Source organism: Coregonus lavaretus (assembly GCF_964263955.1).
Source record: "Coregonus lavaretus genome assembly, chromosome: 24".
Taxonomy (NCBI): Eukaryota; Metazoa; Chordata; class Actinopteri; order Salmoniformes; family Salmonidae; genus Coregonus; species Coregonus lavaretus.
In genome coordinates this window covers 36,835,515-36,858,640 of record NC_140011.1, presented here as the reverse complement: position 1 = coordinate 36,858,640, position 23,126 = coordinate 36,835,515, and the positions used below count along the sequence as shown (strand labels likewise).

Here is a 23,126-nt window from a genome sequence, read left to right as displayed (position 1 = left end):
ACAGAAAGACAGACATGTCATGTCACCAAGAGCTCACCATCATCTCTCTCGTATGGCCAGATGAGGTCACCAGAGCTCAGCCTCTCTCACATCTCTAAACAAAGTCAGTATCACTGTCAAACAGGATACATTTTACATTGTCTTTAATCGAGTAGCTAGTTTTAAGTATTCACAACTGAATGGAACAAAAAAGCTATTTGGAATGATATGCTCCAAAGAACACAAGACATAACTGAACCTAATACCAGAACCAGGGGCGGTGTGTTCAATAGGGCGATATGGGCGACGCACTGCCAAACGGGAAAAGGAAGGGATTTTTTTTCTAATCAATTATATCACGGCAACAGTAGTTATCAGTGTTGTAATCTAGACGTCTGGTGTGATCTGCCACTAATCTGTCCAATCAGGCTAAAGTCGTGCTTCAAATGGCCACCCCCCCTTTTGGGGCGATTTCAGTCAGGTTGAAAATCGCCCAGAAGTCTGTCATAGACTCCCATGTAAAATCTATTTTTTTCAAATATCAGAGCTTTCAATACAATCTCTATGGGTGTCTGAGGGCTTGCACTTACGCGCTTTCGTCATACGTAACATAACCATGAACGTAACTAAGAAAAGAGCGGGTAGCCTCATCAATCAATTCACTATTACTGTCAAAATGGCAGTGCAACTCGATTGTCTCTTTGAAAGAAGTTCCTTTTTGTCGGCGAACAAATCAAGATAAATTGGCAACGAAACAATTAGGACCTCCCAGACCAAATTTAATAATTCAACAGGTTTCTACTAAAGGCGGAAAGTCCTACACCCGAGGATTTTCCAAAAATTGGTACGAACGAAAAAATAACATTGCCACTCAACTGGATGATGAGGGATACAGGCTAGCTGTCCGCCGCCACAACGATGAGGTTAGTGTTGATAATCACAAGTTTACTGGAGAACTGAGACCAAGTAGAGACTTTGGACAGGGTGGATATGGTATAATAAAGGCAGTTTATTCAGAGGTAAAGATATCTGGAATCGCGTGCACGGACCCGTTCGTCAAACTCTTAGGGAGCTATACATTAAGCCCCATTACTTACCATATCAGATAAGAGAAATTGCTGCAGCTACATATATTTTACATCCTGGCCCTACATAGTTCACTATTTGCATCACTTACCAAAATATTACATGTGGTCATATATGCTTGGAAAGTGGAGATGCCATAGAACGTCAAAAAAGTAAACATTGCTGGAGACACATTGCCGTTTTGGAGAAGACATCGCGTTTGCTAGCGAAGAGATTTGTTGTGGCAAATGAACTTGGGCTGGGAATTGCCAGGAACCTCACGATAAGATATATGCATTGCGAGTCTCATGATTCTATACGTATTGCGATTCGATACTGTGATTTTATTGCGCACCATATGTCTGTTGCAGAGGGATCAGAAAGCCATGAGAACGAGTTTTGATCAGTCATGGAAATAAAAGTGCTGAAAACAAATTGGCTCCCAATGTGAAAAGATTGAGAACAAGCTATGAAGGAACAATAATGGTGTTTTGGTGCAGGTACAGCCAACTAGCGCTAAAATATTGCGATATTGTCAATACAGTATATCGTAAAGTATCACTATGTAACTCGATTTCTTTCACCCCAATCCCTCAAATTAACGGTAAATAACTGAATTGTTTGCCCCACATTTAGCTAAGATGATTAGCTAGCCAGCTAAAATGTTTTATTTAGTTAGCAGTCGCATCTACAATAGTTTACTGTCAATAACATGTCTCCAAAAATGACGTGGTGTCTCCAATTGTGTTGACATTTTACAATTGCGATGCGCATCCATGAGTATCCACTTTCTGTAGCTCAGCTGGTAGAGCACGGCGCTTGTAACGCCAAGGTAGTGGGTTCGATCCCCGGGACCACCCATACACAAAAATGTATGCACGCATGACTGTAAGTCGCTTTGGATAAAAGCGTCTGCTAAATGGCATATTATTATTATTATTATTATTATTATTATCTGAAGAGAGCCCCGAAACATTGTGTGCAGACATTTTATGCAATAAATGAAGTAGGTTGAATCTAGTAGTTCTGATCTTCTGATTGGTCCTGATGAGTTGGGCGAGGTCCCCTCCAGGCTACTGTCACTGTTGCATTGGCTCTGAGTCGGGTTCTCTGTCTTCAAATGTTCAGCCTAAGAGAGGGGATTTTTGTGTGTGTGTGTGTGTGTGTGTGTTTAACAGTGATGATGTGTGTGTGTGTGTGTGTGTGTGTGTGTGTGTGTGTTTAACAGTGATGATGTGTGTGTGTGTGTGTTTGTGTGTGTGTGTGTGTGTGTGTGTCCTCAGAGCAAGAACTCGTGAGTTGGAAGAACTGAGAGGCCTATGGCGTGGGTGTTGTCCTTGGCCACCTGCTGACAAGGCTGACAAGATAGGACCCTTTTGTCCATTGTTATTGGATAGGAACAGAACTTATAACCAGCTCCTGACCTAAATAGATCTTAGCACAACATTTTACTCAACATATCATATTCCATATTCACTATAACAAATATATTTACTACGACATTAGCAAGAACCGCCACATCCTCAGCCGGCTAATCCAGTGTGTGAAGTTTTGCGGAGTGTTTGAGTTAGCTTTGCGAGGCAAAGATGAAACTGAGGGCTCCACCAACCCTGGTAAGCCAACACTTTTGAGATCAGTCAATAAATGCTTCTGGTATTGACTTATATGCTGCCCCTGTCTTCATGTTGTTGCTGGACATATCTTTTTTTAAATGTGTGTAGGTCACCTAAATCATCAGAAAAATTGCCCCCCCTGAGAATTTTTTCAGGAGCCGCCACTGACCAGAACAGGGATGAACTGCTCTCAGAATGCAGTATGCTCTAAGAACTGCTCTCAGAATGCAGTATGCTCTAAGAACTGCTCTCAGAATGCATTATGCTCTCAGAACTGCTCTCAGAATGTGGTATGCTCTAAGAACTGCTCTCAGAATGCGGTATGCTCAAAGAAAGAAATACAAGACCAGCGAATCGCTGCTACGTTTTAAACCCCTATTTATTTATTTCTCTCTACGTTTCTCTATATTGTGCCATTTGTGTAAGCCATAGATTGACAGACACATTCTTGTTAAGGATGTTGCTAGTTGTTCACTACAGAAGGAGATGCCACCAAGTTCTTAAACGCACTACAACGCTTAACACTTACATGTCTGTTAATTACCTTTCATTACCAAGTATGAAGCTACTTATTTCATGTCCATCTCACCGTAGACACAAGTATTACCGTTAGCTGCTACTCTGTTTAGCATATACCGTGCATTCAGAAAGTATTCACAGCCCTTGACTTTTTCCACATGTTGTTGTGTTACAGCCTGCATTTAAAATGTATGCAATTTAGATTTTTTTGTAACACAATAGCACATAATGTCAAAGTGGAATTATGTTTTCCCATTTTTTTTATTTTTTTATTAAAAATGAAAAGCTGAAATGTCATGACTCAATAAATATTCAACCCCTTTGTCATGGCAAGCCAAAACAAGTTCAGGAGTAAAAATGTGCTTAACCTCTTAAGGATCAGACCCTTTTTTTCAATTTTCACCTAAGATGACATACCCAAATCTAACTGCCTGTAGCTCAGGACCTGAAGCAAAGACATGCATATTCTTGATACCATTTGAAAGCTCAGTTGGTAGAACACGGCGCTTGCAATGCCAGGGTTGTGGGTTCGATTCCCACGGGGGACCAGTATGAAAATGTATGCACTCACTAACTGTAAGTCGCTCTGGATAAGAGCGTCTGCTAAAATGACTAAAATGTCAAATGAAAGGAAACACATTGAAGTTTTTGGAAATGTGAAATTAATGTAGGAGAATATAACACATTAGATCTGTTAAAAGATAATACAAACAAATAAACATCAGTTGTTGTTGTTTTTTTTTACATCCTCTTTGAAATGCAAGAGAAAGGCCACAGTATAATACAGCAGTTTAGGTGTGTGTGCAAAGTTTCAGATTGATCCAGTGAAGCGTTGCAATACTGGACTATTTTGTTTCAAGTCTGCCCAAATGTGCCGAATTGGTCAATTGATACATTTTCAAGTACATAACTATAGAGAACATACAAAAATGATATGGCAATACAAAATGTAAGTTTACACCCTCCCAGGAATGTCATACATGATGGATCATTAGCTTATACACTAACTTTCACACATCTAGATGGCCGGGCGGGGTGGGTGTGGAGCCAAAGACAGCAGGGTTTCAAACTGTAGAACCCAGTTCCTACATTTGAATATAAAAATTGATTTTATCAAACAAAACTATGCTACATTTTATCTCTGGGACCCTTAGGATGACAAATCAGAGCAAGATTACCGAATGTAAGTGCATTATTTACCTTAAGAGGTGAATATATCAAACCAGTTGCAGTGAGTTTTTTGTTGTTGTGCACTCTCCTCAAACAATAGCATGGTATTTCCTCACTGTAGTAGCTACTGTAAATTGGACAGTGCAGTTAGATTAACAAGAATTTAAGCTTTCTGCCCATATAAGACATGTCTATGTCCTGGAAAGTTTGCTGTTACTTACACCAGTCATGCTAATCACATTAGTGCATGTTAGCTCAACCGTCCCGTACACAGGACACCGATCCCGTAGAGGTTAACAAGTCACATAATAAGTTGCATGGACTCACTCGGAGTGCAATAGTGTTTAACATGATTTTTGAATGACTACCAAATCTCTGTACCCCACACATACAATGATCTGTAAGGTCCCTCAGTCGAGGAGTGAATTTCAAACACAGATTAAACCACAAAGACAAGGGAGGTTTTCCAATGCCTCGCTAAGATGGGCACCGATTGGTAGATGGGTAAAAATAAAAAAGCAGACATTGAATATCCCTTTGAGCATGGTGAAGTTATTAATTACACTTTGGATGGTGTATCAATACACCCAGTCACTACAAAGATACAGGCGTCCTTCCTAACTCAGTTGCCGGAGAGAAAGGAAACCGCTCAGGGATTTCACCATGAGGCCAGTGGTGACTTTAAAACAGTTACAGAGTTTAATGGCTGTGATAGGAGAAAACTGAGGAAGGATCAACAACATTGTAGTTACTCAACAGTACCAACCTAATTGACAGAGTGAAAAGAAGGAAGCCTGTACAGAAGAAAAATATTCCAAAACATGCATCCTGTTTGCATTAAGGCATTAAAGTAAAACTGCAAAAGATGTGGCAAAGAAATTAACTTTATGTCCTGAATACAAAGTGTTATGTTTGGGGCATATCCAACACAACACATCATTGAGTACCACTCTTCATATTTTCAAGAATGGTGGTGGCTGCATCATATTATGGGTATGCCTGTCATCGGCAAGGACTAGGGAGTTTCTTTTAGGATAAAAATAAACGGATTAGTGCTATGCACATGCTGAATCCTAGAGGAAAACCTGCTTCAGTCTGCTTTCCAACAGACACTGGGAGACAAATTCACCTTTCAGCAGGACAATAACCTCAAACACAAGTCCAAACATACTTTGGAGTTGCTACCAAATGGCATTGAATGTTCCTGTCTAGCAATGATCAACAACTAACTTGACAGAGCTTGAAGAATATTTTAAAGGATAATGTGCAAATATTTTACAATCCAGGTGTGCAAAGCTCTTAGAGACTTACCCCAAAAGACTCACAGCTGTAATCGCTGCAAATGGTGATTCTAAAATGTATTGACTCAGGGGTGTGAATACTTATGTCAATTAGATATTTATGTATTTATTTTTCAATATATTTGCAAACATTTCTAAAAACATGTTTTCACTTTGTCATTATGGGGTATTGTGTGTAGATGGGTGAGAATTTTTTTTTAATCCATTTTGAATTCAGGCTGTAACACAACAAAATGTGGAATAAGTCAAAGGGTATGAATACTTTCTGAAGGCACTGTATCCCGATCACCTTACCCCTATACATATACCTCTATTGATCCAGTATCCCTGCACATTGTAAATAATGGTACTGGAACTGACCCTGTATATACAGTGGGGGAAAAAAGTATTTAGTCAACCACCAATTGTGCAAGTTCTCCCACTTAAAAAGATGAGAGAGGCCTGTAATTTTCATCATAGGTACACGTCAACTATGACAGACAAATTGAGAAAAAAAAATCCAGAAAATCACATTGTAGGATTTTTTATGAATTTATTTGCAAATTATGGTGGAAAAGAAGTATTTGGTCACCTACAAACAAGCAAGATTTCTGTCTCTCACAGACCTGTAACTTCTTCTTTAAGAGGCTCCTCTGTCCTCCACTCGTTACCTGTATTAATGGCACCTGTTTGAACTTGTTATCAGTATAAAAGACACCTGTCCACAACCTCAAACAGTCACACTCCAAACTCCACTATGGCCAAGACCAAAGAGCTGTCAAAGGACACCAGAAACAAAATTGTAGACCTGCACCAGGCTGGGAAGACTGAATCTGCAATAGGTAAGCAGCTTGGTTTGAAGAAATCAACTGTGGGAGCAATTATTAGGAAATGGAAGACATAAAAAACCACTGATAATCTCCCTCGATCTGGGGCTCCACGCAAGATCTCACCCCGTGGGGTCAAAATGATCACAAGAACGGTGAGCAAAAATCCCAGAACCACACGGGGGGACCTAGTGAATGACCTGCAGAGAACTGGGACAAAAGTTACAAAGCCTACCATCAGTAACACACTACGCCGCCAGGGACTCAAATCCTGCAGTGCCAGACGTGTCCCCCTGCTTAAGCCAGTACATGTCCAGGCCCGTCTGAAGTTTGCTAGAGTGCATTTGGATGATCCAGAAGAGGATTGGGAGAATGTCATATGGTCAGATGAAACCAAAATAGAACTTTTTGGTAAAAACTCAACTCGTCGTGTTTGGAGGACAAAGAACGCTGAGTTGCATCCAAAGAACACCATACCTACTGTGAAGCATGGGGGTGGAAACATCATGCTTTGGGGCTGTTTTTCTGCAAAGGGACCAGGACGACTGATCCGTGTAAAGGAAAGAATGAATGGGGCCATGCATTGTGAGATTTTGAGTGAAAACCTCCTTCCATCAGCAAGGGCATTGAAGATGAAACGTGGCTGGGTCTTTCAGCATGGCAATGATCCCAAACACACCGCCCGGGCAACGAAGGAGTGGCTTCGTAAGAAGCATTTCAAGGTCCTGGAGTGGCCTAGCCAGTCTCCAGATCTCAACCCCATAGAAAATCTTTGGAGGGAGTTGAAAGTCCGTGTTGCCCAGCGACAGCCCCAAAACATCACTGCTCTAGAGGAGATCTGCATGGAGGAATGGGCCAAAATACCAGCAACAGTGTGTGAAAACCTTGTGAAGACTTACAGAAAACATTTGACCTGTGTCGTTGCCAACAAAGGGTATATAACAAAGTATTGAGAAACTTTTGTTATTGACCAAATACTTATTTTCCACCATAATTTGCAAATAAATTCATTAAAAATCCTACAATGTGATTTTCTGGATATTTTTTTCTCATTTTGTCTGTCATAGTTGACGTGTACCTATGATGAAAATTACAGGCCTCTCATCTTTTTAAGTGGGAGAACTTGCACAATTGGTGGCTGACTAAATACTTTTTTCCCCCACTGTAGTACGCTTACTTACTTCTCCTGTTCGTTCTTTTTATTTCTTATCTTTATATCTTGTGTGTTTTTGTTCTACCATATGTTATTTTTAGTACTACTTTGATAGTGATTACTGCATTGTTGGGTTTAGAGCTTGCAAGAAAGGCATTTCACTGTACTTGTGCATGTGACATTAAAACTTAAAACTTGAAACTGAAACTAGCTACCTTCTATCACTGGGAATAACTCTGCTCTCCATAGAGCTACAAGGCTAGGGGGTAATGTACCTGAGTTAGCTGCTGAATGCACATGTCCATCAAATGGACACGTCCAGGGTTAGACCATAGAATACACTGTCTTGGCCTGTTAGCTAATGACCAGAGACTATAGAGTCGAGGATTAGAAGAGTGCAGCAGGATGGACGCTTGGAGCCTTAGTTAGCTAGCTAGATGACAGGAAGCCCAGCTCTGGAAGGATGGATGGGTGGAGGGAGGGAGGGAGGATGGGCTGTAAAGTTGGCGGTCTCCTCCCTCCCTATGGTCCCTGGCCTGCTCTGCTGTCACAGCTGACAGCTGCACACAAGTTAGTTGAGGACTGGGATTCCCCCAGGGTACAGAGGGGAGGGGTGAACACTGGTGAAGGGGCGGGGCTTCTCAAGGTTAGGTTTCTGTTCTCTCTCGCTCTCTCTTCTTCTCTGTCAGTCTTTCAGTCACGTTATCACAGTAAATCATCATGAATTTCCAAATAATTTCCTCATGCCTCAATCACTGACTCTTATGTCAATATGCTGTTTACACACTCACAGCAGAGTAACTAAAATACCTTTATGGTAGTCATACTTGTTTAGCCTATCTGGTATTCAGCCATTTGGTGTCCAATTCAATAAAAATACAACATAAATGACTATACATTTTTTTTATAGGTAATGACTTCAATTAAAACTGGACATGTAGGTGCACCAAAATAATCACCAGTCGTCCTAATTTTTTAGGGATTGTCCCACTTCTCCAACCTAGTAAAGAAGAGGTTTGACGGAATATTGATCAAATCAAATTTTATTTGTCACATGCACCGAATACAACGGATGTGGACTTTACCGTGAAATGCTTAGTTATGACCCCTTCTCAACGATGCAGAGTTAAAAAATAATAATACAAATTAAAATAGTAGCACAAGAGGACTAAAATACACAAGAATAAAGCTATATACAGGAAGTACCATATCACTGTGCAGGGGTACCCGGTACTTGAGGTAAATATCTACATAAAGGTAGGAGTTAAGTGACTAGGCATCAGGATAGTTAATAATATGAGTAAAATAAAGAACAGAGTAGCAACAGCATATGATGAAGGTGAAAGTGTGTGTGTGTGTGTGTGTGTGGCATCGGTTTGCCCTCAGAACAGCCTCAATTTGACTCTACAAGGTGTCGAAAGCGCTCAACAGGGATGCTGGCCCATGTTGACTCCAATGCTTCCCACAGTTGTGTCAACTTGGCTGGGTTTCCTTTGGGTGGTGGACCATTCTTGATACACATGGGAAACTGTTGAGCGTGAAAAACCCAGCAGCGTTACAGTTCTTGACACAAACCGGTGCGCCTGGCACCTACTACCATACCCTGTTCAAAGGAATTTAAATATTTTGTCTTGCCCATTCACGCTATGAACGGCACCCATACACAATCCATATCTCAATTGTCTCAAGGCTTAAAAATCCTTCTTTAACCAGTCTCCTCCCCTTCATCTACACTGATTGAAGTTGATTTAACAGGTGACTTCAATAAGGGATCATAGCCATCATTAATCTTTTGTACAATCAGTGTATAGTCTTTTGAGTGTGCATAGAGTCAGTGCAAGATAGGGTCAGTGCAGATAGTCCTGGTAACCATTTATTAACTATTTAGCCATCTTATGGCTATTTAGAAATCTTATGGCTTGGGGGTAGAAGCTGTCTCTGAGCCGTTAGCCAGACGGTAGCAGAATTAACAGTTTAACACTTGAGTGGCTGAAGTCTTTGGCAATTCTTCAGGCCTTCCTCTGACACCGCCTGGTATAAATGAGGTGAGTTCCCTTTTAAAGATGGCAGATAAAGATGGTCCACCGCGCCGCTCCCGAGTGGCGCAGTGGTCTAAGGCACTGCATCGCAGTGCTAGTGCTAGCTGTGCCACTAGAGATCCTGGTTCGAATCCAGGCTCTGTCGTAGCTGGCCGTGACCGGGAGACCCATGGGGCGGCGCACAATTGGTCCAGGGTAGGGGAGGGAATGGCCAGCAGGGATGTAGCTCAGTTGGTAGAGCATGGCGTTTGCAACGCCAGGGTTGTGGGTTCGATTCAGTATGAAAAAATAAAAAATAAAAAATATTCTGTATGGAAAAAAATTTAATGTATGCACTCACTAACTGTAAGTCGCTCTGGATAAGAGCGTCTGCTAAATGACTAAAATGTAAAATGTAGAACACAGGACTCTACAACACAACACAGAGTACTTCAACCCTACATAGTGCTCAGTCTGCCCACCTGTAATGTGCAGTAAGGTACAAATCAGTCTGATGTACGTTATACTTTAATACCCCTCAGTGTGATACTGAACAAGTATAGCATAGTAATTTACATAGTGCCAGATACAGTATCCTTGCACTAATCAGCCTTTGCATTTGCCTGGGAACTAGCCTTGATAATGATGCTGAGATCGTGATAGTACTTGATACTGGTGATGCTCACTATGCTCCCTATGCCTTTGTCAGAATGACTGTATGTACATATACAGCAGAATAGCTTGGCCATGTATACTACAGGGAAGAGAGGGGAACTGTTCTGTCCTATGTACATGTCCTATGATAGTCAGACCCTACACCCTGCCTGGCTCTGCCACCTCTGGTCGTTTGGCACTGCTATCCCTGTGAGGAGCCAGCTGTCAGGTCATCCTGCACAACCAAGCTATGGTGCCTTTCTATTCTGGCCCCACAATCCTCACAGTGGTGGAATTACTTTCCTGCTACTGTCAGGAGGACAGTGAGTTGCTGACCCATCTCTTCAAAACAGCACCTTGGCTTGTGACACGCCCCCTCCTTTTACTTCATGTACCAGTGTAGAACATCTACCATCTTACTCTTAATGTAGTCAAATAACCAATAATGATATTAGGAAGCATCAACTTTGGTATGAGAGCTATGCCTTTGTAGCAAGATTATCTGCTTCACCTTGTGATGCAACTGTGATCTGCAGTATTCCAAACTCCAAATGATACTGACAGTCTTGGCAACATCTTTGCATTGTTGCTGTCAAAACAGCACTCTTATTTTAGACGTCGGTTTTACTTTTCAAATCAAACTTTATTTGTCACATGCGCAGAATACAACAGGCGTAGACCTTTCTTCACTATTATTCTACAATGTAGAAAATAGTAAAAATATAGAAAAACCCTTGAATAAGTAGGTGTTCTAAAACTTTTTTTTACATGTATTTAACCCCTTATTTTTGGCACTAAACAGTTCTTCCATTCATTTATTCAACTGGTACCGGGGGACGTTCAGACTAATCTTGTGAGGCCTGTGGGCGTCCTAGAGCAACAACCGACATGTATGTGTTCATCAGAGTCTTACCTTTCCACGAGGGGTCATATTAGTGTGTAGCCCAAACTGTTCGGACGCTAGAGACAGAAGTTGGCAGATCTGCTGTCCCGACTTCAGACGAGTACCAAGACACTTGTGGGGGTCGTAGAGCGAAACGGAGAACAGCATCATGTTTGTGAGAGTCTCATCATTCCATAGAGTGATAGGCCAAACCATTTGGACGCTACAGATGATTTTGTGAGAAGACCGATTTTCGGGATGTCTCATGGTCTGACAAACACCGCTCTAGCCCTGTCACCTTTCACTGCATATGCGGATGTGCGACATAGGTGGATGCGGTGGATTGAGACGCATCCAATGTAAAAAACTGATATCTCTAGCTTAAAGGAAAGGTTCACCCCTTTTGAATGTTATATTGTTTTTGTGCATCTCTGAGTGATGTTCTATCGATTCCCTGGGTCATTTTATGTTTTCATGTGTTTCTGAGTTATTGGCGTTCAAGCAAGCAGAAATCCGGACGGTCTCACTACACTTGAAGTTATTAGGAATATTACTTTTAGATCGTGAAAACGTCTATCATACATTACATATTTCAATACTGGCCGATGTCATAACTCGGTAGGATGTCTTCTCTCGAATGAGCCATTGATCATATTTTTGAGATATTCCTACCTCGAGAAATGTGTAATTTAACAGAGGGTCTAGCACATTTTTCCTATTTGTCTGCCTCTTTAGTCTAGGGTGCATTGCATGGTGCCGTTGCCAGAGTTAGTGTGAGAGAGAGAGGTGTGAGAGAGAGGTCATGAGCGTATGAGCTCCTGAATTTTTCAGCATGTTTTTACAAAAAGATAGGACATATACAGGAGACTACCCTCCACAACATAACCTTCACTCCAATTGAAAACTCCAAACCTACAACCTGATTTTGGACAAAATTACCTGGAAGGATTCCTACTACCAAATATTCTTATTCCCAAGGACTATACAGCTAATGCTCTGGCAAACCAACGACCAGCAAAAGAAGCAGAACAGAAACCTGAAAATACTATCCAACCTGGAACTGAGTGAGTAATGTTTAGTCTGAAGCTACTTTTAAAGCCAAGAAGAAAAATACATTACAATAATATATTTTACTTTATGAGGACTGAATGCTAAGTTAAGGCTACCAAGCTTGCTTGGACAGAACAGATCCGGCTGCAACTTTAATTAGCACTGAGGTGTGAAGTGAGAGGTGTCAAAGCCCTTGAGCCCAACAATGGCAGGAGCGTTTCACAGCCTTCTCCACCCAAATGCAGAGGCCTTTGAGGCCTCCTGCTCCATGGCTTTCCCCTGTGCAGAGGTCATCACAATATGATGTAAAAAATGAAGAGGCACAGAAAGAGTACAAAAAGAAGCTCCTCATGGACAATCCAGAGACACTTTTTGCTGACTGCTACAAAAATGGGAACGTAAGCAACTTAATCTTCCACACAGACCATCCCCTGGCATGGTGCAGTGCTGTATTAACACACTACCCCTCTGTCAAGAGGATGGGGTGTTAACGATGAGTGGAAACTCAGGATACTAGACATCGAGAAATCTGAGTCAGTCAATGTCAACCTGTACAAGACTAAAACAGTATTGGTACAGGGCAACCACAAACAGTTTCAGCTGGACTTCCACAGAATCAAAGAGGGAGCACAGCAGGAGAAGCTCTCTTTTGATGAAGACTCCCCCACCCCGAGCGAGTCAGACCAGACCTCTTCCTTAAACAACCCCACAGACGAGCAACCTAAAGCGGAGAGTCAACCCCCCAGCACAGAGCACTACTCCTTCACTGAAATGAAGGATAAGTTCACCCAGCTAGAGGTAAGGCAGGTGGAGCTGGAACAGCAGGTGAACACACTCCAGTCAGCACAGACCCAGACAACAGTCTAGCACAACAAAACCCACTCAACCAGACCCAGAGAGCTGGAGGGGGAGAGAGACATGTCTGCACTCTGGACTGTGGTGAAAAAACTTCAACAGGAGAAAGAGAAGGAGTGGAAAGAGGAGGCCCAGCGGCAGGAGAAGAACAGAGCACTAGAGGAGGAGGTGAGAGTGCTGGAGGAGAAGGTGAGAAATATGAGGTGAGAGAACAACCCATGAGAGAGCTGGCCACCCCCGCAGAGAAGCCAGCAGAACAGCCCACATCAGATCCTCAACAAAGTCTCGACACCACAGTAGAACAGTCCACCCTAGACCCTGACCATAGCCTCGACATCACAGCAGGACAGATAAATGAAGAACCCCAAGCCCAGGGACCCCACCCCCTCCTAGCACCCCCCCGCCCCCCCCTCATTTTGCTCATTTTGTTTTTTTATGTATTCTTTTTTACATTATTAGCTCATAAAGTGTCAAAAATGTTATAAATTGATTTGCATTTTAATGAGGGAAATAAGTATTTGACCCCTCTGCTAAATATGACTTAGTACTTGGTGGCAAAACCCTTGTTGGCAATCATAGAGGTCAGACGTTTCTTGTAGTTGGCCACCAGGTTTGCACACATCTCAGAAGGGATTTTGTCCCACTCCTCTTTGCAGATCTTCTCCAAGTCATTAAGGTTTCGAGGCTGACGTTTGGCAACTCGAACCTTCAGCTCCCTCCACAGATTTTCTATGGGATTAAGGTCTGGAGACTGGCTAGGCCACTCCAGGACCTTAATGTGCTTCTTCTTGAACCACTCCTTTGTTGCCTTGGCCGTGTGTTTTGGGTAATTGTCATGCTGGAATACCCATCCACGACCCATTTTCAATGCCCTGGCTGAGGGAAGGAGGTTCTCACACAAGATTTGACGGTACATGGCCCCGTCCATCGTCCCTTTGAAGTTGTCCTGTCCCCTTAGCAGAAAAACACCCCCAAAGCATAATGTTTCCACCTCCATGTTTGACGGTGGGGATGGTGTTCTTGGGGTCATAGGCAGCATTCCTCCTCCTCCAAACACGGCGAGTTGAGTTGATGCTAAAGAGCTCCATTTTGAGTTGATGCTAAAGAGCTCCACAACACTTTCACCCAGTTCTCCTCTGAATCATTCAGATGTTCATTGGCAAACTTCAGACAGGCATGTATATGTGCTTTCTTGAGCAGGGGGACCTTGCGGGCGCTGCAGGATTTTAGTCCTTCACGGCGTAGTGTGTTACCAATTGTTTTCTTGGTGACTATGGTCCCAGCTGCCTTGAGATCATTGACAAGATCCTCCCGTGTAGTTCTGGGCTGATTCCTTACCGTTCTCATGATCATTGCAACTCCACGAGGTGAGATCTTGTATGGAGCCCCAGGCCAAGGGAGATTGACAGTTATTTTGTGTTTCTTCCATTTGCAAATAATCGCACCAAATGTTGTCACCTTCTCACCAAGCTGCTTGGCGATGGTCTTGTAGCCCATTCCAGCCTTGTGTAGGTCTACAATCTTGTCCCTGACATCCTTGGAGAGCTTTTTGGTCTTGGCCATGGTGGAGAGATTGGAATCTGATTGATTGATTGCTTCTGTGGAAAGGTGTCTTTTATAGAGGTAACAAACTGAGATTAGGAGCACAGTCTGTTGTATTAATATTGTATGGCCACGGAGAGAAATGATGGGGCCTGTAAGTGTGACATAGCCTATTTAAAACAAGGTGTTGTTTTGTTTTGTTTAGAATTTGATTAGAATTATTTGTTCTCTTTTTAGGCCTAATCAATAATGAAGTTCATCTTGCTTATTGACAATGTTTGGCATGTCCATGCTCAGCCATAATGCAATTTACAGTAGGCCTAGCCCCTATGTCAGTGTGAATGCTATTAAAGCTATGCAATTATTTAGAACAATTTGGACTGCAAATGGGTTCAAGTTAACGTATTTAGCAGAGATTGGTCTACATTTTGTTGATTTATTTTCTGTAAGCCAAATAACAAATTCTAACGGACTAACATTGGAATTGATTCCTTTAAGAGTGTGCTCCTAATCTAAGGTCGTTACCTGTATAAAAGACACAAGGGAGCCAGAAATCTTTCTGATTGAGAGCTGGTCAAATACTTATTTCCCTCATTAAAATGCAAATAAATTTATAAAATTTTTGACATGCGTTTTTCTGGATTTTTTTGTTGTTATTCTTTCTCTCACTGTTCAAATAAACCTACCATTAAAATAATAGACTGATAATTTCTTTATCAGTGGGCAAACATACAAAATCAGCAGGGGATCAAATACTGTCGGAGTTAGAAGCACAAGCATTTCACTACACCCGCTATAACATTTGCTAAACACGTGTATGTGACAAATAAAATTTTATTTTATTTGATGGTGCAGAGATGGCATGAGCAGTGGAATAGAGATAATAAGGGAAGACATTTATTTCAAGTACAGAGGAAAGGGGGATGGGAGGACGGCAGGAAGGGACAGAAGAGAGGAGGCTATTTTTACAAGATTAAGGGTGGGACACAGCCAGTTGAATAAGACATTAAATGTGATAGGAAAGCATACAACAGGAAAGTGTGATTATTGTCAGGAAACAGAGACCGTGGAGCATGTATTGCTACAGTGTGGGCAGTATCAGAGGGAAAGAGAGAGGATGAGATCTAGTATGAGGGAGAAGGGGATACAGGAAATTAGTTTAAAGAGTATATTGAGTAGAACGTCATTAGATATAGTCTCAAATATTTGGTTATCTTTATTAAGAGCAACGGGGCTGGCAGGTAGGATTTAGTTTCTCCCTGTCTCTGGCCCACACTCCAGTACAGTAGGTGGCGGTAATGCACCATAACGTTGGATGCCAACCGCCGATAAACCCCACTGAAGAAGAAGAAGACTCCACTCTGTGAGGCACATCGATCTGCAGGTTGAACATGGTGAGATTGTAGACTCCTAAATTGATAGTGCAGATTGTTTAGGTGATTTTACAGCTAACTAGGTTACATGCTGAAATTGTCTTTGGTATTATTGTGTGGAGCTAAGTTTGCTAGCCAGCCCAAAGCAACTGTGTATGCCAAGTTTTACAGGAGTGGCTAAGGGTTTAGTACGTCTAACAGAAATAATTTCTGTCTCTATGTAGATTTCAAGAGTAGCTGTCTGTGCCTTCTGCACTTGCTGGAATCAAGCACAAGGGAATGTCTAATCAGAATAAAGACCATACATCATAGATCAATAGGACTAGTTATTTTTAGTCCAACCCCAGCTGCACATATTTCTCACAACTCTAGGTATTAAGCGCTTAGAGAAGAGAGCTTCAGAACTGTCAACAACTTCTTGTTAGGTTCAAAAGGGAGGGCTAATGATCATTCACAGTGCAGGGGGTAAACACACACACACACACACACACACACACACAGAGAGTGAGCTATCGCAGCCAGCCAGATGAGGCAGAGGGAGATAGGAGCTCATCCTCAGTTTTAACCTCAAGGTGTTTTTGCTGCAATGTAGTCTCAAAGTTATGGTGATCTCCAGCCTAATGTGTTAGTGTTCAGTAGGTGACATCCTCAGTCAGAATAATCCTTAGCTAAAAAGCTAGACCAGCCTCTCACTGCTATAGGCTCCACGTGTCCTTGTGATTCCAGATAACAAGATGAACCAACTACAATACAAGGCAAACATTAAGTTTAGGCATTCATTCCGAATGGGAAGGATGCTCCACACCCGGCTCACACAGCCTACATAAGCAGGGGAACAAGTGTTGAGTGTGGGCAGACCGGCTTCTCCTATTATACACATTGTATAGGCAACTGTCTTGCTTCCCTGTAGCTAACCAGTCACCACCAACCTTCTAGTTAGCTACCCTTTGCCTGGTTAAGAAACACAAGCTGCTTTATGAAATTAAAAACAATAGCAGCATTGAGTTTAATGGTAAAACAACAGTCTACCTATGTTTTTCTCTCCCTTGAGTAAAGAAAAGTAGGCTGTCTGAATTTGTAGTCCCGCTCAACCCTCCCACTTTCCCCACTGCATTTCATAGCCAGGTTCTGTAGCCAAGAGTCTCCCTCTTTTCCTCAGAGAAAACGACTTGATTCTAGCCCTTACCGTTCAAAAGATATGACCCGTAATACCGGCGCTACGTTTTTTCTTTCTATCGTGCATTGGCGGAATGCATTTGACATTCATAAAGCATATTGCAGGCCATTCTAAAACATGGCAACTTGCAGACCGGACCATTAACCATTTGTTTAGGTTATACCTTGTTCAGTCATGTTACCTCATTAGCTAGCTATAGCTTACAACCTGGGGCGTGTTCAGCAGGACGCAACGTTTTGGAACGTTCAGATAGAAATATGCTATGTAGAACAAGCATGCCTCTCTGACATGTTGAATACGGCATAACGTAGGCTCTATTCATGGAATTTCTATCTGCAACGTTTGAGAAAGTCTTGCAACTGAACGTGGCCCTGGTAACATTACCAGCAGCTTATATGCAACATTTGGTGGCACAGAAAGAAAATAAAAGGGATAGCAAACAATTTAGACACAATTCCTCTTGCCACTACACTATATTTGATTAGGTAAATAACTTTATTTTGAGTTAATGTGTACCCAGTGACTCAGAGTCCAAGTCTGAGTCACCAATGTTCGAGTCACGAGTCCCTATGGCTGAAGTCCGAGTCCCAGTGCTTTAGTCCTTGTCCAAGTGCTCAAGTTTAGTTAGTTGACTACATCACTGGGCGAAACAGTCATTAGCTCTCGTTCTACTTCTGGACATCAATGTGGCTGCGGCGTCTGTGGAACGTTGATAACAATGGCAATGACACAACCGCGTGATGGAGGTGCAACCCATACTACTTTGCGGCACCATCTGGTGATTCTCTCTCTCTCTCTCTCTGTCTCTCTCTCTCTCTCTTGCATTTCAATGTCAATTTAAGGGGCTTTGTTGGCATGGGAAACATATGTTTACATTGCCAAAGCAAGTGAAATAGATAATAAACAAAAGTGAAATAAACAATAAAAAATTAACAGTAAACATTACGCTAACAAGAGTTCCAAAAGAATAAAGACATTTCAAATGTCATATTATGTCTATATACAGTGTTGTAATGATATGCAAATAGTTAAAGTACAAAAGGGAAAACAAATAAACATAAATGTAGGTTGTATTTACAATGGTGTTTGTTCTTCACTGGTTGACCTTTTCTTGTAGCAACAGGTCACAAATCTTGCTGCTGTGATTGCAATCTACTTTGTAGAGCCACCTTTTGCTGCAATTACAGCTGCAAGTCTCTTGGGGTATGTCTCTATAAGCTTGGCACTGGGATTTTTGCCCATTCTTCAAGGCAAAACTGCTCCAGCTCCTTCAAGTTGGATGGGTTCCGCTGGTGTACAGCAATCTTTAAGTCATACCACAGATTCTCAATTGGATTGAGGTCTGGGCTTTGACTAGGCCATTCCAAGACATTTAAATGTTTCCCCTTAAACCACTCGAGTGTTGCTTTAGCAGTATGCTTAGGGTCATTGTCCTGCTGGAAGGTGAACCTCCGTCCCAGTCTCAAATCTCTGGAAGACTGAAACAGGTTTCCCTCAAGAATTTCCCTGTATTTAGCGCCATCCATCATTCCTTCAATTCCGACCAGTTTCCCAGTCCCTGCCGATGGAAAAACATCCCCACAGCATGATGCTGCCACCACCATGCTTCACTGTGGGGATGGTGTTCTCAGGGTGATGAGAGATGTTGGATTTGCGCCAGACATAGCATTTTCCTTGATGGCCAAAAAGCTCAATTTTAGTCTCATCTGACCAGAGTACCTTCTTCCATATGTTTGGGGAGTCTCCCACATGCCTTTTGGCGAACACCAAACGTGTTTGCTTCTTTTAGCAATGGCTTTGTTCTGGCCACTCTTCCGTAAAGCCCAGCTCTGTGGAGTGTACGGCTTAAAGTGGTCCTATGGACAGATACTCCAATCTCCGCTGTGGAGCTTTGCAGCTTCTTCAGGGTTATCTCTGGTCTCTTTGTGGCCTCTCTGATTAATGCCCTCCTTGCCTGGTCCGTGAGTTTTGGTGGGCGGCCCTCTCTTGGCAGGTTTGTTGTGGTACCATATTCTTTCAATTTTTTAATAATGGATTTAATGGTGCTCCGTGGGATGTTCAAAGTTTCTAATATTTTTTTATAATGTAACCCTGATCTGTACTTCTCCACAACTTTGTCCCTGACCTGTTTGGAGAGCTCCTCAGTCTTCATGGTGCCGCTTGCTTGGTGGTGCTCCTTGCTTAGTGGTGTTGCAGACTCTGGGGCCTTTCAGAATAGGTGTATATACAGTGGGGAGAACAAGTATTTGATACACTGCCGATTTTGCAGGTTTTCCTACTTACAAAGCATGTAGTGGTCTGTAATTTTTATCATAGGTACACTTCAACTGTGAGAGACGGAATCTAAAACAAAAATCCAGAAAATCACATTGTATGATTTTTAAGTAATTAATTTGCATTTTATTGCATGACATAAGTATTTGATCACCTACCAACCAGTAAGAATTCCGGCCCTCACAGACCTGTTAGTTTTTCTTTAAGAAGCCCTCCTGTTCTCCACTCATTACCTGTATTAACTGCACCTGTTTGAACTCATTACCTGTATAAAAGACACCTGTCCACACACTCAATCAAACAGACTCGAACCTCTCCACAATGGTCAAGACCAGAGAGCTGTGTAAGGACATCAGGGATAAAATTGTAGACCTGCACAAGGCTGGGATGGGCTACAGGACAATAGGCAAGCAGCTTGGTGAGAAGGCAACAACTGCTGGTGCAATTATTAGAAAATGGAAGAAGTTCAAGATGACGGTCAATCACCCTCGGTCTGGGGCTCCATGCAAGTTCTCACCTCGTGGGACATCAATGATCATGAGGAAGGTGAGGGATCAGCCCAGAACTACACGGCAGGACCTGGTCAATGACCTGAAGAGAGCTGGGACCACAGTCTCAAAGAAAACCATTAGTAACACACTACGCCGTCATGGATTAAAATCCTGCAGCGCATGCAAGGTCCCCCTGCTCAAGCCAGTGCATGTCCAGGCCCGTCTGAAGTTTGCCAATGACCATCTGGATGATCCAGAGGAGGAATGGGAGAAGGTCATGTGGTCTGATGAGACAAAAATAGAGCTTTTTGGTCTAAACTCCACTCGCCGTGTTTGGAGGAAGAAGAAGGATGAGCACAATCCCAAGAACACCATCCCAACCGTGAAGCATGGAGGTGGAAACATCATTCTTTGGGGATGCTTTTCTGCAAAGGGGACAGGACGACTGCACCATATTGAGGGGAGGATGGATGGGGCCATGTATCGCGAGATCTTGGCCAACAACCTCCTTCCCTCAGTAAGAATATTGAAGATGGGTCGTGGCTGGGTTTTCCAGCATGACAACGACTCGAAACACACAGCCAGGGCAACTAAGGAGTGGCTCCGTAAGAAGCATCTCAAGGTCCTGGAGTGGCCTAGCCAGTCTCCAGACCTGAACCCAATAGAAAATCTTTGGAGGGAGCTGAAAGTCCGTATTGCCCAGCGACAGCCCCGAAACCTGAAGGATCTGGAGAAGGTCTGTATGGAGGAGTGGGCCAAAATTCCTGCTGCAGTGTGTGCAAACCTGGTCAACACCAACAGGAAACATATGATCTCTGTAATTGCAAACAAAGGTTTCTGTACCAAATATTAAGTTCTGCTTTTCTGATGTATCAAATACTTATGTCATGCAATAAAATGCACATTAATTACTTAAAAATCATACAATGTGATTTTCTGGATTTTTGTTTTAGATTCCGTCTCTCACAGTTGAAGTGTGCCTATGATAAAAATGACAGACCTCTACATGCTTTGTAAGTAGGAAAACCTGCAAAATCGGCAGTGTATCAAATACTTGTTCTCCCCACTGTATATTGAGATCATGTGACAGATCATGTGACACTTAGATTGCACACAGGTGGACTTTATTTAACTAATTATGTGACTTCTGAAGGTAATTGGTTGCACCAGATCTTATTTAGGGGCTTCATAGCAAAGGGGGTGAAAACACATGCATGCACCACTTTTCAGTAATTTATTTTTTAGAATTTTTTGAAACAAGTTATTTTTTTCATTTCATTTCACTTAACCAATTTGGACTATTTTATGTATGTCCATTACATGAAATCCAAATAAAAATCCATTTAAATTACAGGTTGTAATGCAACAAAATAGGAAAAACGCCAAGGGGGATGAATACTTTTGCAAGGAACTGTATATGTTATGTATCAAATAGTTACCTCTTATGGTCTTCTGTAGCTCAATTGGTAGAGCATGGCGCTTGTAACACCAGGGTAGTGGGTTTGATCACCGGGACCACCCATACGTAAAAATGCACACATGACTGTAAGTCGGTTTGGATAAAAGTGTCTGCTAAATGGCATATTATTATTATTATTATTATTATCAGTCTCATTCTGAACATCACACAATCCTTGAACCTGCAAGAACCCTAACCTTATTGATGAATCAGCAATACACAAATGGGCTTAATTATTTATTTACTAACTAACAAAATAAATAATAACACAGAATACAAATACACACACACATAGGTTATTGATTACTAACGTTATACAATGAGAACAGGTCCTTAGTGGACTGGACGAACAATAGCATGAATGCTTGGTAGAAGGAGGGTCAGAATGGAAATCAGAGAGAGAGATTCAAACAATCTTTGTTACTTTGGAGACTACGCTCACAGTAATCATAATACTTATGCACGCTAATAACAGCTCATTCGGATTAGAAATGCAACATGTATTTACGTGTAGCTGTCTTCGATAGTTGAGTTGATGATGTAGGACTCTGGTTTGCCCACCAGAGATCCCAATGTCCTTGGTAGAGTTTCTGGTCGTAGTGGTGGTTAGAATTAATACTTCAGGGTACCCTGTAGTTCATAGAGTTGATCTGTTAGATAGATACTTCAGATGTACCAGCGGTTGTCTGAGAGGGATTGTCCTTCCCAACTCGTGTCTTTAGTGAAAGTTCTCTAGACGACTATACATGCCAGCTGCAGACTGAGATGATAAGGTCTAGTGCATCGTCTTCTTCACCTCATGTAGAGGTTGAGAGTTTCAGAGTTTCTCAATTTCAAACGTGTGGACTAACGTCTCACGTTTTCTGGTCTTTCTGGTCTAACCATTTTGTAACATGTAGCTTCAGCTTCACGCTTCTTGGTCTTGTAGAAATTAAACCATTTGCAACATCCGGCTTATACCGTAGTATGCTTGGTCTTCCTTTGGTAATGGAGTTGTAGTTTTAAACCATTTTGTAATGTTTAGCTCACGCTTAACATCTGCTGGTATACTGTTAATTTGTTTTTCAAGGCTTTTTATGCACTCAGGTAAAAGGGGCGTTCCATCATGTTTGAGCTCATCTGGGCGTGGCCACTGACTGAGAACAAATCAATATGGAAAACAATCATCTCATCTAGAATGCTAAAATCACATTGTTATCTTCACAAAATTATTATTGTACTTAATCATTCGTTTTATACAACAATTAGATGCAAACCTCATAACTGGGAAGTGTACACCCCCAGAGATACAGTTATGTTGTTCCACCGTCTTTAATGAAATCACAACATAGTAACGAATTTGACATGATTGTTCTTTAAGTCCCCACTGACCATTTCCCACATTATTTTATGTAGGAATATTGGATGTTGGAGTCTTGGCGGGAAGACTTCCTTTGTTCAACAGGGAAATTCCCTCTCCCAATACTGCATGGCACGGAAAATAACGTTTCTGCAAGGAATTTACGACTGGTCATAAAACTGTCCCCCAGGAGAGGGGGTGTTCAAACCATTGCCTAGCCGGCATATTTGATCCTCAGCCCATGAGGACAAGTCATGACACTCAAGTAGAGTGTGATTTTGCTGTGATCTGATAGAGGTGTCAATGGACTGACTGTGAACGCTCTAAGAGACTCTGGCTTGAGGTCAGTGATAAAGTAGTCTACAGTACGACTGCCAAGAGATGAGCTATAGGTGTACCTACCAT

General features: G+C 42.1%; 1 protein-coding gene across 1 annotated transcript in view; it reads right to left on the bottom strand.

The window, feature by feature from the left end:
* The window catches only part of nrg2a (neuregulin 2a), a gene marked incomplete at both ends in the record, with an annotated part of 135,967 nt that overhangs the window by 68,013 nt on the left and 44,828 nt on the right, over positions 1-23,126 (bottom strand). The window lies entirely within an intron of this gene.